Source organism: Ursus maritimus, unplaced genomic scaffold, assembly GCF_017311325.1.
Source record: "Ursus maritimus isolate PB19 unplaced genomic scaffold, ASM1731132v1 scaffold_28, whole genome shotgun sequence".
Taxonomy (NCBI): Eukaryota; Metazoa; Chordata; class Mammalia; order Carnivora; family Ursidae; genus Ursus; species Ursus maritimus.
In genome coordinates this window covers 25978857-25992382 of record NW_024425341.1, presented here as the reverse complement: position 1 = coordinate 25992382, position 13526 = coordinate 25978857, and the positions used below count along the sequence as shown (strand labels likewise).

At 51.0% G+C, this 13526-nt stretch overlaps 1 long non-coding RNA gene across 1 annotated transcript in view; it reads left to right on the top strand.

Annotated features, from left to right (window-relative positions):
* LOC121105651 overlaps positions 1-13225 on the top strand; it is a 248396-nt gene extending 235171 nt beyond the window's left edge. Inside the window, exons 4-5 of the long non-coding RNA XR_005838272.1 lie at positions 12930-12986; positions 13072-13225. This is a non-coding gene — a long non-coding RNA (uncharacterized LOC121105651). The remainder of the gene's footprint in view (positions 1-12929; positions 12987-13071) is intronic.
* The last annotated feature ends 301 nt before the right edge of the window (positions 13226-13526 follow it).

Below are 13526 nucleotides of genomic sequence, written 5' to 3'. Positions count from 1 at the left end.
GCGAAGCTGCTTCCTGTGACTCCCACTGAGAAGGTGATATCTTCAAAGAATGCCATGGAAAGTCAGCCTCCTCCTTTGTAAGGCAACCCTTCAACTATCCAGTGCCTCCTTTGTTTCCTGAGCAGGGCACGCATCCTAATGTTTACAGGTGCCTCTGCCACAGGAATTTCAGACCCCACAGCTTCAATGATCTCTCTCGTCATATCTCACCAAGTTCCTCTCGTGGTGTTGAGTCCCAAATGGTATTTCCTGGGACAGGGCTCCAGATGTGCTACGACTGGCAGGATTAGAACTCAGGTTCTAGAGGAGGTCATGGGGCAGCAGGCCAACATTGCTGAGCAGGGATCGGTGTTGCTCAGGAGAGCGGTGCAGCATAACACCTATGTCCCACAGGCTTCATGCGTCTGTGCGGCCCAGGACCAGGTGATCCCGGGCATGCATGGCTCTCACTTCACCATGTCCAGTGCTGGGCAGTTTCTTAGAGGTGCCTTACGGGGAGGATGCCCTAGGTAGCTGTCTTGAGTACCTCACATGCCTGCTCACAGAGCCTTTTGCTGCAGGGTAACAGGCACGGTGGAGAGAAAGAAGTGGCGTTTTCATGCTGCCTTTTATTGGTTTATGAGCAATTCTTTTTATTTTTGAGGGGGTGGTGAGGTAGTTGACACAGTGATAGGTGTGTTTCAGATGTGCAACATAGTGATACTGCAAGTTTTTACCATGTTGTCTTTTACTGTTGATAGCTCTGATGAGTTTTACTGGACATCTTAGTGGTGGATGGAGTCAGGAGACTTGTTAACATCTGCCAGCAGGGAAAATGTCTCCATGCCCAGATACTGTCCCCGCAGATGCAGGGCTAGCCCGTCTCCCTTGCATCTGTGTGGTCAGTGTTGTGGGTGTTCCCTTTAAGATCAAGGTGCTAGTGGTGGTCTTTCTCGTGGGTGTTTGGGGTGGGGGCAAAAAATGTGGGTGGGCCGCTAGCTGGCTCTAGCATCCTGTTCGGGTGTCGGCAGTAGAAATACCTGACAAGCTTATAAACCTCCCCCCCAACCCCCACCCTAGATAGGAAGGCAGCTGATTTGGGCATGATGTGAAATGTGTTTTGTGTCTTAAATGAAGTTGTTTGTGATTTTTAAGAACAGGATTTTTGGTTTATTTTGAGCTCTGAAATAAGAGAATTTGTGTTTCTCAGATTTTTTTAGTAAAGGCATTTTAAAAGAGAAAATGTGCTATAATGGGGGGGGGGATACACATTTTCTGGTGCTTGGTTTTTGAAGAAGCGTTGTCTCTCTTGTAATAAGGTGCCCTGTGTATGGGAACTGATGTGTTCCCTGCAATCTTTAGAGAAGCCGTGAGTGCCTGCTTTCATGTAATTAGTTGAAAACGACATATATTCTCCAAGCTAGAATAAGCTTTTAAGTATTTCCTGTTTTTCATCCAAATTGGTTAGTGAAGCCAGATCCTGATCTGTCTCAACATCAGACTTATTTGCTTCTGAAATTAGGAAGTATTTTTAAAACTAAGGGTCAAGATTTTGATCAAGATGTAAATGCCAGTTACCACTTAGAACTATTGCAAAAATTTAAAAAGGCCATTTGCAAATTAGATTGCCATAGTTTCTATGAGGAAGATGAACTATTTTAGCTTTTTTTTTCACATTTATATTTCAACTAGTATGTATGAATGTAGACAAAGCCCTGAGATAGTGAGGACTGATACTAATTGTGTAATTTTAACATAATTATGATCATACTATAGTAATTTGTAACAACTTTCAATAAGAATTATATTCTTGAAAAGGGAACAATGTGAATATTTGCATGTAAAACCATATTTTCTTATTGATTCATTATAATTTAGTTGGCTGGCTGTTGCCACATGAGACAAAGTGTAACACATAAAATCATGACTTGAAATCACACCAAATGCTTAACGCGGTGTGCCTTTGTTAGTGGGAACCGTTCTCCTTTCCCCTTGGGTCGTGCTCAGTATATCTTGAGTGAGTGAACAGTCAGCTACGCTTTGAGAAGGACCGTGTGTTCATGAAGATCATCATGTCCGGGGCCCCACACGCCCACCCCTCAGTGCGGTGGGTCTGCTCCCTGCCTGCTTCCCGGGGAGACCTGTCCATCCCATTCCTTCCATGCAGGGCAAGAGCATGTGCCACACAACCGCCATTCCCTCCCCCATCAGACCCTGGCAAGGAGCAGGGGAGACAGGGAGTGGAGGCCACCAGTGTCCAAGGGCTGCTCCCATTCTGTCCCTGGACCCCCCAGAGACCCTCAGGGGGACGTGCCTGTAATCTCATCCCTTTGGTTTACATGAGATTTTAGGGGGTGTGGGACTGGCACAGCCGAGCATCAGGGGGTCCTCTTCTTCATTTTAGTCCAACGGCTGTCCTCACTATACGACGTGCTGCCTCCTCAAGGGGCCTTGGCCCCTTGATTCGCTGCCTGCCCAGCCCTGTTGTCCCTCACACTCATTCCTCCCGGCCTTCATGAGTAGATTCACCTTCTGTTAATTAAGGCCCAGGCGACATTTGTATCGAGAATATACCTGGTTTGTATTTTATTAGAAATTTCAGAGACCTCGTGTGAGCTGACTGGGTAATGAGCAGGACTGGCTGCTTCTATAATGGCTTACTTAACCCGAGGAGCACAGAGTAGATTTTTTGAAGGAGGATTTAAGTGTCGGGAATTTGGTTGTCATCCAGAGTTAATACCTGAGACAGACCGCGACGGGTGCGCTAAGGTTTTTCGTAAGGCTGAATGATGCAGTGGGAGGTCTGAATTCAAGGGAGGGTATGCACTGCCTGTGTTGGATGTTCCCCAGCTTGAATCCCCTGCATGGGAAGTGGGTAGAGTGGGACAATCACAGCCCATGTTAGCAAGAAGCAGGGTTCATGACCCCAATTGAACTCAAAGGTTTGTTTTATTCCGCTAGGAATTTGCATTGTAAAGAACCCAAGATCCCTCCTCCCCGTTCATTTCAACCTGCCTTGCATACAAATGGGCCATTTCTCCTGTGTCCTGAGGCTTGTGGTCCTTGCTTACATAACCCTGGCACTTTGCAAGGGTAAGTGAGACTCATTTTAGAGGTTAGTATCTAAACTAGAGAATAATCAATAGCAAAGGCCCATCTATCCTCTCAAAATATCTTTACAGGAGACCGTACGGGACGTTGGGTTCGTCACTAACAAGCCCCTAGGGTGCTTGTGTCTTTGCAAGCTTGATTTCATGCAACGGAAGAATAACAGTGTAGTTTGTCTTTCAAAACAAGTTTCCAGGTACTGCTTTGCATTAAAGAAAGGGTGTTGTGGTTTCATTACAGTTGTTCTTGTGGTTAGTATCCATGAGCTGAAGAGGTGTTTATATTCAACAGACAATTATTTTAAGAATATCTTTTATTTGGTTAATCACCAGCTATTAGGGTATAAACACACACACACACACACACACCCCGTGCGGAAAGTCAGTAGTGCGGCTGATTTATGGGTAGCCTACAGCTCCTGTTCTGTTAAGATGTTCAGTACAGCTTAATGAGATTTTTAACAAAAAATCTGAGTGAGTGGGAGGGCCTAGCTAGCAGGCGGCCACCTCAGGGTTGTGATTTGAGGGACCTCAGAAAAATACCTTCCCAGTTCCCTGCCGTAACTACTATTCTTTCTCCTTTCAAAATTAATTCCTGGGGTCTTGGAGACTTTTTGTTTTAACAGCCCCCAGTTACACTTGACTAAACCCTCAGAAATCTCAACTGTAAAGCACTTGGCTGTGATTTCCTTCGGGGTCTAAATGCAGGTGGGACTGAAAGCATGGGGCCTGGACAGGTGACTCAGGGGGTTGGAGTCACGAGGAGTTGAGAGCTGGGGTCAGACGGCTTCGCGTAGCGGTTTGTGTGTATTTTGTCAAGGGGGGGTTTCTCTCCTTTAGCTCATCGTGTGTAGACAGACATGGAAACACATTCTAAATTTGAGATTGGTTCCCGGAGTGGCTCAGAGCAGGAAGTACGGCTTTCAGAGGAGACATGGCCTTGGGGCCACGGCACGGCTCTGTGAACGAGGGCCAGGTGCTTGGCGAGACCCTGCAAGCCTGTCCGCCTTGTGCCCGCTGCCCGGTTTCTCAGCTCGGCTCCCAGCTGGGCTCTGTGGCGTCCTCCTGACGTTGACTCTGGAACTGCTGTCCCATGACCTGCTCCCGTGACAACTGTTTACCTTCCGTCCCCGATGAGCCTAAACACCTGCCCACTTTCTTCTGACAGTTCCCTCTGTTTCTGGAATTAAACAAGAAATCACTGATGGAGACCTGTTTTAAAAACGAATACAATCTTTGGGGTAAAAAGTGCCCCAAACACACACTCCTGGCTCCGGAGGCCGGTGCCCCCGGGAGCTCTGTCTCGGTGTCCTTGGGAGCTCCTGTCTGCGGTGGGTGACCGCAGCCTCCCTCTGCCACGTCTTGGTGCAGGTCAGGACAACAACCAGGTGCTTGTTAAATGCCTGATGATTTAAAATGCGTATCTTATTTAACCTCCTGACACTGTGCGGAAGGCCCTGGCAGTATTATTCCAACTTTACGCAGGAAGAAGCCTGGGAAGGGAGGGTGTTTTCCATCTTGGTGCATCTAGTAAACGCTGAGTCATGATGCCCCCGGGTCCTGCTGGCCCCCAGACGCTGGTTCTCTCTGGTACACCAGGATTTATTGCCGGGTTGTTGAAAGACCCGTGCTACTAATCCTCTTCCTGTGAGTGGTCAGGAGCTATCTGTATTTATTTTGAACCAAATCTTTGGTGTGAAAAATTTAACAAGCGTTTGTTAAATGCCTACTGGGTACTGTCCTGCCTGCAGAATACAGCAGAGCCTTTTAGCATCTGTAAACTGATGAGAAAAAGCACACGCATGGATAAGAGACCCAGAGAGCATAGCAGAAGCTCGTGTGCTGGGTTGTGTAGCAGAGACCATGATCTGGCCGAGGTCCAGGACGAGAGAACTCCCTGTGTGATCCCTGGGGCTGGTGCTGGACCTGGGTCTTGAAGGAAGTTCGGGATGAGCATGTGAGGGGAGGAACAGGGCTCTCCAAGAGGGCAGAAGCATCAGAAGGGATAGGAGCAGGTGGGAGTGTGAGGTCTCGGCCGTTGAGGGCTTTTGCGGTGCTCCCGCACACTGTCCACGGGTGTCACGAGTGGCCCTGACGTGGGACATGTTGGTGTGTCCTTGCCAAGAAAACGGACAGATGCTGTCCCCTTCTGCCTTGACCAGGCACCAGTGGTGACTTGTCTCACTGTCACGTAGGGTGTCCGTACACCAGGGCTGCTGGAGAGCGTCCCCGCACGCGCCTCTGCTGGGGACATGTTCTCCTCAGTCTCTGCATACCACAGGCTCATCCTATCCCAGCCCTCGGATGGCCTGAGTTCAGGGCCAGCGAACCATGGTCTGTGTCCTACTGCCTGTTTTGCGAAAAAGGTTTTATTGGCACACGGCTACACCCATTGCTCTGTGTTGCCCGTGGCTGTTTTCCTCCTACAGCGATAGTTGGAGCAGAGAATGTTCTCCTCCAGGGCCTTTTACAGGAAATGCCTGACCCCTGTCCTCACTGCCCCTCTATCCTACCACACTTTGCAGGCAGAGGCGTGGTTCAAGTGCTCACACGGTTGGGGCTCTCTTCTCGCAGACACAGGATGATGCGTAGTGTGTAAGTGAACTGGGCTTCGAAGGAAGAAACCTCAGCAGTTAATGTGACTGCAGGGTATCTTCTTGTGGTTCTATTTTGCATTAAGTTGGGAAGTTCTCCTGTAAAGCCATCACAGTTAATGTCTTGCTGGTTATCTCACCAGCTCTTGGATGCCCTGTAAGCGTGGGTGCTGGGGTTGACCAGCAGCCCCAGCAGCCCCAGCGCCAGAGAGCCTGGAGACCATGTTTCTCATCCTGCCTTGCTCTGCATAAATTGGGCTGTAAGCACACATTCTCCTTGGCAGAAATTAAAGTGAATTTATCCTCACAATCAAGTTGAAGACTCCTACATCAAGTAACGTGTGATATTTAACCAGAGTTCGCAATTTTTATGTTAATTGGCTACTTTATTCTAGACCTTATTTTTGGAAGTATTTTGTTACTTCAAAGGAGACACATTCCAGCTGTCACTTCAACCAAACATCACTATTTGAGATTTCACCTTCTTGCCCGTTAAAGAACTGTTTGGTGCCTTGCTGTGTGTGATTTACTTTCCAAACCTTGAAATGCAACACATACCGTGGCAAGCTGGCGCGAACACTTGGAAGTCGGTCCGGCACTCCTGGCGCGGAGATGAACATGGTGCTCGCGGGTGTCGGATATTCTCGCAGCCCGGGAGGAAGTCGCTGAGAAGGTCAGTCCGTTACACATGCTCTTGGCCTGTCCTGTTCAGAAGAGTCATTTGAGCGTGTGCAAGTCCCATCATCCCTGTTATGAGTGCTCACTATCACGCAGGCGTTATTCTTTTATAGTGACTAGGAACCACGTTTCCTACCTGAGAAACACGCCGCATCACGTTGCCTCCTCACACGTGCGTGCGGGTGGCAGCTCGCTGTTGGAGCTCAGAAACCTCTGTCCCTCATGTGCCAAGATATTTGAGGTGATGGTACCCGGGCCAGCGTGTCTCCCCTGCAGAGTATCACCACCCAGGACAACTCCACAAAGTAAGATTTTCGCCCAGAATCTTATGTAAAAGAGAATTCTCTCTGTGTCTTGAGTGTAACGTTTCCCCTCTGTGGACAGGGTTCGAGACCAGCTTGCTGTGCTCATCTACTGCTGGAGGCTGCTTCTGGGCCTGAAGGTGAGTTAGTGATCCCTATGTCTGCAGGGAATATGGCTTGTTTTACTTTGGATTCTGGCTATTTTAGAGTTCGCTTTGGTGTGATTATAGGAATGAATTGAATTTATGTTTCGGCCATTTTCTCTCACCCACTGCTTCTGCTCAGCTAGGGACAGATGTAGGATTGGCGATCCAGGCTTCGGCTTGGGATGAGATACACTGATGACACCCCGGCCTTGGGGCATGAGCGCTGATGCCTTACCGGGGACAGACCACCATGGGTCCCCCTCCCGGGACAGCCTGTGCACGTGCGTGGAGGGGGGAGGGAGACACAGGAGCCTCTTCTCCGGGGCTGCAGTGAAGTCACTTTGTGAACTTTGGTTCAGTATTTCAGTTGTCAACACATAAGACATTCACCAGGACGCGGATACTAATATTAATATGTGACGGCTATGAAACTATTTCTGCAGATTCAGTGCATCACTTTCAAGTAAAAAGTAAATTACACAATTATTCAAGCGTGTGCATAGTGGGGCAGCTTCCGTGCAGGGTCTCGCAAGTAGGGGAATTTGTTTATTTATTTGCTTTTTAAATACGAGGAGGCCATCCTGTTACTAAGAAGAGTGTGGACTCCAGAGCAGCCAGTTTTGAAGTGAGGTGAGGAGGCCTGCTAGAGCGTGGCCCTGAATTGTTAGCAGAGCCCCAAAAGAACATGTGTTCTCGGGTCCTCAGACTGCCTAAGGCCCTTGCTGGCCTGAAGGTGGGCTTCTCTCCATCCACAAGTATTTGTTTGCTGATTTCTTTGTCTGAGCAAAGCACTCCGGTCCGTCCTCTAAGGAGCAAGAACTTCCGCATGGCAAGCCGTGGTTTTCGGAGATCTTCACACACGTGATCTCCCTTCATTGTGCACTCAGAACGAGTGGGGTCTCAGCTCAATCGGCATGTGTTTGAGAGTCAGGGGCACTGACAGCAGTGTTACCAGCACGGTAGGCGTTAACCGGGGTTGTACTGATCATAGCCTGATCTCAGGAGTCCTCGAGTTTAAAGGAACCAAAACCCAATCAAACTGTCTTAGGCAAAAATGAGGTTGGTTATCTAGTCATTGGGAGAGTCCTTCCAGAATGCAAGGCACAGAGGACAGTGCTCACATCCAGCTCTGGGTCCTGAGGGTCCATACCCGAGACACTGAACACAGTCCATCTGCAGACTTGGGATTGCTGGAAGAGTGAGTCCGTGTGGCTCTGTGGGGCCAGCGTCCACCCGCCTCATCCCTCATTCACGTGGTTGCTGGTCAGGGCCCCTGAGAGCAGGTGGAGTGATTACCAGAATCCCGCTGCCGGAGGGCATATGGTTCGTCTACACCTTTCCAGATGGAGAGGCTGCAAGGCACGGGTGGAAAAGGGTTTACCGAAAGTCAGCTGATAAGGAAGTGTCCGACCTAGAGCGGAAATCCGCACTGGCTTATTCCAGAATTCCTCCCCCATCATGGCCTCTCGTTTATAGAATCCTCCCTACTCCCTCTGCTCCGGGAACAGGTAGGACCAGCCGGGATACCGTGTCGTAAGTGCTGAGGAGAGGTGGCTGCGCTTCCTGTTAGAGGCTTCGTAAGAAGGATCCTGACGTGTAGAGTTGATGAGTTTTCTCGGGCGTAGAGATCATCAAGCTACCAGGCATAAAATACGGTGTATTTTTTATCTTGCGTTTGTTCAGGGAAGAACAGTTGAAATGGCCACTTTGATTCCTGGTGACGGAAATGGTCTCAGGGACACGGCACGGTCGGGCCGCTGTTTGACTGGCAGCAGGGACATGATTGTTTGCAGCGTCATTAGGCGTACCGAGTGCAGCTAACATCTCCGTGCTAGTGTTTGGACTGATTTTCCCCTAATTACAGACCCTCAAATTGTGGGCAGGCAGAAACCTGTCTTGGCTGTCTCGATCTCAGGCAGTCAGAGGCCTGGGAAAACGGTCTATTGATAGGATAAAGAAGATACGGAGACAAAATAATTCCCTAAATTGGTAAGAACTCAACAACAGACTCCACAAGACTTAAGTTCAAATGACTTTTCTGGGAGTTTTTTTCCTGGGGGAGAGGCTGGGGACCCTGTGGAGTCTCTTGACCGTGTATCTGTCACATGCCTGGCCACCGTGGGGCCCGGGGCGTGTGCAGCTTCCTCTCCTTGTGACAGGCAGTGTGGGCCCATCAGCATCTGGCTTCCTGTCATGCGCGCCCCCACGCAGCTTCCTGGGACACTGCCCTCCCCGAGCCAAGTTGCATGTGTGCAGGGGTGAATCCAGAGCAAGGCATGAGGTGCCCAAGCCTAGCCCCCCCTCCCCCTAGGGGGGCAGAGAATCTGATGCAAACTTAGACGCTCCTTCCCCATTGGCAGTAAAAGTCTTCAAGAAGTGTTGCCCGTTCTCTCTGAAATCAGCAAACCTGAGGAGCAGTCAGGTGTAACCCACCTTGGAGGGGATGTCGGAGGCTGTGCCTGTGAGCAGGCTTGCAGTGACTGTGGAATGTGGAGGGCGTGCAGAGAGAAGGGGCCCCGCACACCAGCATCACGACCGACGGACTGAGGCACCGGGTGCTCCTTCCCAGGCGTCAGTGTGATGCTGGCTTTCAGGCTCTCCAAGGACACAAAGCCACTGACAGACGTACCATTTAGTGTAGACGCCAGGGGACAAGGGCCAGACACCCTCCGAGGAGGATCAGAGCGTCTGAGATGGGGTACTTCCTAAGTGCAACGGTCACATCTGGATGTTAGCTTTTAAAGATAAGGAGTTCTTTTAAATTCTGGATGATTCTTTCCAGAAAATGTGTCCCGATTCACTTCCAGAAAGGTCAGGGTATTTTAAGATACAAAGCAGGATCTCGTTTGCAAGGGTTTGGTGGAAGGTGTTACTTTGCACCTGCCTGAGCTCTGTGGTTGTTACTGGCTGGGGGGGTTCTAGGCTGGGCATACTTTCTTCTTTGCAGTCATGGTCAAAGACTCATTCAGACATGACAGGATGATCCATTGGAAATGACTGATCCAGATTCTCAGTGGGTTTTTTTTTCCTGTGTGTGACTAAGTGTGCACGTGGCAGCTTCCCGTTCTTCCACGTAGGGGCCTGGTCAGGACCCCTCAGTGTGCACTGTGGTTTTGTTGTCAGCGGGCTCTGCATCTGCACTGTCTCTCCTGTACCCGGCGACTTGTCCGCTGCCATGCATGTCCCCAAAGTCTGTTCTTACATGCCATGGCGGGATGCTGTGCTCCCACGGCAGCACGTGTCCCTGAGGTCAGTTCTCCTGTGACTACCGGGGGATGTCACGATCCCACGGCAATATGTATCCCCGAGGTCTGTTCTCATGTGACTGTGGCGGGATGCTGTGCTCCCATGACAGTGCGTGTCCCTGAGGTCAGCTCTCCTGTGACCACAGAGGATGCTATGCTTCCATGGCAACATGTGTCCCCAAGGTCTATTTTCGTGTGACCATGGTGGGATGCTGTGCTCCCATGACAGTGAGTGTCCCCAAGGTCTGTTCTTCTGTGACCACAGGGGGACGTCCCACTCCCACGGCAGCGCATGTCCCCGAGGTCTGTTCTCCTGTGACCGCAGGAGGATGTCATACTCCCACCACAGCGTGTGTCCCTGAGGTCTGTTCTCCTGTGACCGTGGGGGGATGTCCCACTCCCACGGCAGCACATGCATCCCTGTTTTCAGATGCTGCTTAGTCCTTCCATCTGCAAGTGCTCAAACTTTACTGTTCTTGTGAAGAGTTTGCTGTCCGAATGCTCTGCAAATTCCTGGCTGCCTGTTTCTTAGTATGAATGGGATTGGCCACAGGCTATTGTCCCTCTTTCTCTTGACCTCCAGCCACTGGTCTCCATTTGCCTCCATCCAGCTGCCACATGGTGAGGTGCGACAGCATGTGTCCAGCCTGGGTGGGATGAGGTCCCTATGGCTTGAGTTCTCAGTTGACAATGACTCCCCTCCATGGGAGATGCTTGAGCTTCTCTCCCATGTTACCAGGTCCCCCTTGGTGACAGCAGCTGTGGGTGTGGGGCTTCTCCCTTCACATTATGGAGACGTGAGTGCCCCAGGGGTCCCTGATGCCTTTGAATGGAATCACTTTCTCCTCCTGGGGTGGTGGGGTTTGAGGCAGAACCGAGTGACAAAAAGGTGACCCATCCTCTTGCACCCTGATGGGGAGGGGAGCGGTGCTCTGGGTTTGTTCTCTGTACCCATGCAGGAGGGGTAGAGGTCACTGTGCAGTTTTCCACAACTCACCTATGCAAGAAGATGAGCCTTGTATAGTATCCTCCATCTCAGGGGATTAGACCAGATGATCCCTAAAGTCCCCGTTGTTGAGATTAGAGACTGACCCTGCTTCCTGACCTGAGGTGTGGGTCCTTCTGCTAAGAGAAAAGCCAGGAATGCCGTTCTGGGACACGGTCTGGGACACGGGTCTGGGATGAGGTCTGGGACGCAGTCTGGGACGTGGTCTGGAACGCAGTCTGGGACATGGTCTGGGATGCGGGTCTGGGATGAGGTCTGGGATGCAGTTTGAGACGTAGGTCTGGGATGAGGTCTGGGACGCGGGTCTGGGATGCCGTCTGGGATGCAGTCTGGGGCGCGGTCTGGGACGTGGTCTGGGATGTGGGTCTGGGACGCGGGTATGGGATGAGGTCTGGGATGCAGTCTGGGACGCGGTCTGGAACGCAGTCTGGGACGTGGTCTGGGATGCGTGGTCTGGGATGCAGTCTGAGACGTAGGTCTGGGATGAGGTCTGGGACGTGGGTCTGGGATGCAGTCTGGGACGCGGTCTGGGGCGTGGGTCTGGGATGCGGTCTGGGATGCAGTCTGGTATGACTGGGTGATTATTTGAATTCAGGATGCATGTGATGTAGGTGTCCATGTTTTATAAGGTTCTGCTTCTTTCCAGATATGCAGTAATTCCCTCTCTTCCTCTCTCTCTCCGTGCACGCACATGTGCACACGCACACAGACATGCACATGCACACAGAGAAATGTAGTCACTGTACGTGTCTGTGCATTTATGCGTACATATGTGCGTATACTCGTGTCTGCAGGTGGGTACAGATGTACAGCTGTAATTACAATCCCCTGAACCTGGAAATAGGCCTGAGGCAGCTTCTTGATTTTGTGGGCTCTGTCTCCAGGAGAGAACCAATCTTCTTCAGCTTGTCTGCCCTAATCAGGTTCTCCTAGAACATTCTCACGTCCTGGTGTAAGTGGCTTTCTAAGGAGCAGTCCCCCTGCTCCCTGTCCTCCACTCTGCTCCCGGCCCTGCCTCACCGCCCATCTCTGCCGAGTCCTGTGCAGCTCTACGGCAGCGGACCCGGTCTGCAGGCTGTTTGTGGTGCTTTTCTCTCGGGTTCCTGTCTGTTTAGCAAACCTTCGCTCTAAACTTGCTGTGTGCCAGGCACTGGGATGGCAGAGATTCCTAACATATGGTCCTTTCCAAAGGAGCTCATTTTCTAGTTGGAAGAGGGACACCTAGACAGTAAGGCTCCTGTGACGTACACGAATATGGGAACAGAGACAGCTGTCATGATGGCTCAGTAAGGGACCCTGAGGCTGAGGTGGCCAGTGCATCAGGCCGGTGCACACAGGCAGCGCGTGGGGTCCTAGCCTAGGGACACATGCATCGGCAAGCGTGGAGAATCCTTCCCGACATTTGGGTCCTGCCTGGTGCGCTTCTGCCTCTCCCGCCATTAAAGCTTGAGCCATGTCTCACGGGTTCTGGCTGCTGTTTTAACTTATGTTGTTAGGGAGAAGAAAGAGGGATACGGGAATGCAGGGGTGCAGCTGTCCCGAGTGTGGGTGCCTTTTATGTTAACAGAGGGGGCAGCCATGACTGGTGCAGGAGCGTCTCTAGGTCTGAGCTTGTGGCCCAGGCTGGGGTCCTGGGAAGGAGGGGTGCAGCACAGAAGCTGCTTGGAGGCAGTGGGGAGGCTGCATGGGGGCAGTGGTGTGTGTGGGGTCACAGTAAGTGTGCCCAGACCAGCTCTGAGTGAGCGTGAGCCCGCCATCTGCTGTCCCGGCAATTCGGCTGTTCACATCCCTCCCCGGCCCCACGAGTGATGTCAGACACTGGAACGCCAAAGCGCGGGTACCCCACTAATGTTTCACTGTTTGGGTTTGCAGATGACCGCGCCGTTTCCCCGATGTGCCCTCGGGGTGAGGTCACCCGGGACCCTGGTGGTAAGTGCACTCTTGTCCCCTCTGCGTGGAGTCTGAGCCACCGGCTCTGCCACAGACCTTTCTAATGATTTTCTTGTCTTTGCAGTTCACTTACCTGGAGACCGTTTTCTTCGTTCGTTACCATGCTCACCTCCACATCTGCAAACTGAGAAAGGTTCACGACAGGAGCAGAAGAGCACAGGAAGTTCTGTGACTGTTGAGATGTTTTGTCATTTTGTATCAAAAATACTGAAAACTGAAATTAAACATGTATAAAATATTTGCTGTGACTCAGGTTTCTTTTTTTTTAACTTTAGCTTTGTTCAGGTATAATTGACATGGAATTGTAAGACACACCCGTGTGCATCGCGGTGACCTAACTGGCATATGCATTGTCCCCACTGTCTCGTTGGTCAGCTTCCGACACGTTTCCCTTGTTGGTGGTGAGGACGGTTAAGATCGCGTCTCTCAGCAAATTTTATCACGCCTTAGTGTTTCTGACCGCGGTCACCATGTTTCAGCGAGACCGAGATCCACGGCCCGGCTCATCCTACCACTGAA